The sequence below is a fragment of the Fomitiporia mediterranea genome (genome assembly GCF_000271605.1).
Source record: "Fomitiporia mediterranea MF3/22 unplaced genomic scaffold FOMMEscaffold_3, whole genome shotgun sequence".
Taxonomy (NCBI): Eukaryota; Fungi; Basidiomycota; class Agaricomycetes; order Hymenochaetales; family Hymenochaetaceae; genus Fomitiporia; species Fomitiporia mediterranea.
This window is the reverse complement of record NW_006760388.1, coordinates 373,621-377,700: the sequence shown is the minus strand read 5'-3', so window position 1 is coordinate 377,700 and position 4,080 is coordinate 373,621.

Sequence of the window (4,080 nt, the reverse complement as noted above, 5' to 3'; positions counted from 1 at the left end):
GTATCCAGCACTGGTTCATATCAATATGTGCTAATGTGTTCCAGAAGCATTCTGTAGCATTCTGAAGCATTGTAAACCTACTAGAGGCTAATCCAGTAAGTAGTCTCTGTTTCTACTCAAAAATCATAACTTTACTCACTAAAAATTCCTGAGGGGTACTAGACAATGAGGGAGACCTAGGGTTGATCAGACCCTTCAGTTCCTCAGTGTCTAGCAAGGGGTTTCAGTACTAGGTGGGTACAGTCAAAAATATGTAAGGAAACTCACTGTTCCTCACAAGAGAATTCTAATCACCCTTAGTTCACTCAACTACTGACTAGGATAACCTAGTACTCAAGCAAGGGGTCAGGGGAAAAGAATCCCCTTTACCTAGCAGTCAATACTGTCTTTTATAAGGGTATACACATGTAGATACATGAGGAGGAAGTGTAACTAACTATAATGAGAATATATGTGCTTGTGGGTCCTACTGTGTAATGATCTGACACAATCAGCAATGTAGTAATAATAAAATACAAACCAGTAAATCAAATCCTTACAAGATAATACTGCTTCAGAATAAGTATTAGGCATGGAGATACATTGACAGTAATAGAAAGACACAGACATACACATACACAGTCAATTCTATTTAGTACAGGAAGATATTCAAAAGTAAAGAACTGCTTCAGACAATTTCAGGATTAGGAGAATGTTCAGACATTCAGGCATATTAATTCTACAACATTAGAACAGACATTTCCATCTTTAGGATTGAAGAAACAGTCAGTAATGAGTACAATCAAAGGAATTCACATAGAACAACATTCTATAAGGTACAATTAGATGTTATGCTACAGAACTATTTAGTTCATAATGAAGAATTGTTCAGAAACGTTAGAACCAGCTCAGACTACAAGGATATATTGTACAGAACACAGTTTCAGGAGAACATAAGGTATTACATTGTGAAATACACTTTCAGACAGTTAGGATTCATTAGAATAGACTCAGGACACTCTATCAGACATATTATGAGTATCACAAGCACTCAAACAGATACACTAGTGTGTATATACTTAGGATACATAGTAAGAATCATGTTATTCAAGCTACAGGATAACAATTACAATCTACAGGATGTAAAATCACTACAATCTATATAACAGAATAATAGTAAGACACTACTAAGATCAGGAAACAATACACATTGTATGGAACAAAGTACAGAAGTTCAGAGGGTGACTTTAAGCTAGAGAACAGGTTCAGAACCCAGACAATCTGCTCAATCTACTCAATCCACTCAAACAGATTATTACACTGCTTCAAGGGAAAGTGAAGACAATACACATACAGCTAGCAAAGATTAGAGTGATAGTGAATTAGTAATGATTAGACAGACTATTCAAGCATTCAAGCATAATATTTTAGCACTACAGAAGGAAATAGAGTATCAGGACACTCTAGGACACTTATTAAACAATAATACAGTTTAATCTACTCTAGGAATGAGTAGCTACAATCAGTTTGAAGTACAAAATCATACAGAAGACCTCTCTAAACACTACAGATATGTTCTAGGACAGTACTAGACGTTTTACACTGAAAATAAAGTCATATTTCAATAAGAGGGCAAGAGGTACACACATTACATTGTATACACACTCTTTAAGCATACAATCATGTTTGAACATACATTTCTCTTACATGAATTGCTACAGAACAATTTTACAAAGGACTTTGTAGGACCAGACAGTATTAGTACTATAGGACACAGGACACACAATAGGTACATAAGGAAAGAATACATTAGAACAAGGACAAGTACACAGAAAGACAGGAAGTCAATGCTAGAATGTATTGATCCACACATAGATTTGCCAAATGAACAAGGAATTGGTAGTATACACTCAGGACTTTAGACAGTACTACTGTGTATACAGACAGGACATTTCATTAAGACATACATGGAACAACACAGTATACAGACAGTTACAGTATTCAGGAAAGTAGAGAACACTACTTAGACACAGTGTGATAGAACATTACACTATGAGACATTGAAAGTATACTCAGACAATTCAGGAATTGAATCAATTGACTTACAAAGACACAAACAAGTTGAGACACAAGGAAACAGTATAAGAATATAGTAGGACATTCATTACACACAGAGATACTGTGTATATACACACATATTTAGTAATATTAGACTCATACCTTACAATCTCATTGAATTCAAGACAATATTTTCATTCAAGGACAGATATTACACTCTACATTACACTCTACAATTAGTATTTGAACATTGAGCTTAACAGGATATCCAGTTTTGTATCACAGTTGGTTATTGTAAGTAAAAGAGTACACATTTGGAGATATTCTACTAATACAAGCACAAGGCATTACATTTGTAGGAACTAGTCTATTGGAAAAATCAAGGACATAGTAGAGGAATTTTGGAATACATCTCTACTACCTATTATTGTATGACTATTCTACAGGAGTAGAGAAACACACAAGGTCAGCTAGAAGCTACAACACTAATACATTCTATTAAGGAAGAAGGCTATAGCTTTGTCAATCAGGGATTTACCTTTACACTTCCTAAAGACACAGGAGAAGAGAATATTTGTAATTACTATACTGCCAGAATTTCCATTTCTGTACATATTGATCTACACTGTGTGTCTCAGAGTACCTAAGAGCCAAAATGCTATATCTCCCTAGGAACTCTACTGATTCTCTTCAAAAAGTGTTGTATTAATAGTAATAATAAAGAGGCAACTTTCTTACTAGTTGACTATATAGTAATATTGACTACATTTAATTCTATTAATGTTTTATCTAGCTTCACATAGTTTGGAACCATACTACTCACTGTCTAGAACACTACTACTACCTTAATACTTACTAGATCAACTTTGGATCACTTCAGAGAGACAGTACTACATTATGACAATGTTTCCCATATGTATGGGCAAGTTATTTCTTTATTTACTTGTTACTAACTGTTACTTTTAAGTAAGTTCACTACCTTTTCTACTAATTTTTAGCATTTAGGACTAAATGCTAGAGGGCAAGTGTAAGGATTTGATTTACTGGTTCATATTTTATTACTACTACATTGCTGATTGTGTTAGATTACTGTACAGTAGGACCCACAAGCACATATATTCTCATTGTAGTTAGTTACACTTCCTTCTCATGTATCTACACATGTATACCCTTATAAAAGACAGTATTAACTACTGGGTAAAGGGGATTCTTTTCCCCTGACCCCTTGCTTGAGTACTAGGTTATCCTAGTCAGTAGTTGAGTGAACTAAGAGTGATTAGAATTCTCTTGTGAGGAACAGTGAGTTTCCTTACACTATCATCCCAATCTGAACTTCACACTTGTTAGTGAAGCACTATTATGCAAAGTAGGATATGTTTTAACAAAAACAAACAATGAATGTATTATTTATTCTCCTACTCATACAAAGATTAGTGAAATACATGTACAAAATAACTTGTATATGATAGTTTCTCATCATAATAAACAATCTATTAATACAATCACTATTGTTGATTTACATTAACAAATGAGTCATGTTAATTTCAATTACTTGCACAAACTCATACAAGAGTATCCTGAGATTATAAGTCAAAGGATAACAGACAATAAAAATGTACAGTGTACAGATTGTATCAAAGCAAACATACAACACAATGAAATACCAAAAATACAAACAACACCTCTTGTACAATGTTATAGAGATCATCTCCACATTGATATTTGGGGACCTGCCCTAGTACAAGCTTACAGCAAGTACAAATATCTTTTTACCATTGTAGATGACACTACACAATGGGTAACTATGCTACCTATACAGTATAAAAGTAATGCTTTCACAGAATATGTAAAGTATACAATGAGACTCTTTACACAGTACAGTATAAGAGTTAAAACTCTCCAAAGTGATAACAATACAGTGTTTCTAAGTAAAGACTTTACTACATATATTGAAAGTCAAGGAACAATATGTAGATTACAGTACACAATACACTGTAGTAGAACAGAGTTGCAGAATGTATACATAAGACTATTCTTTAACAG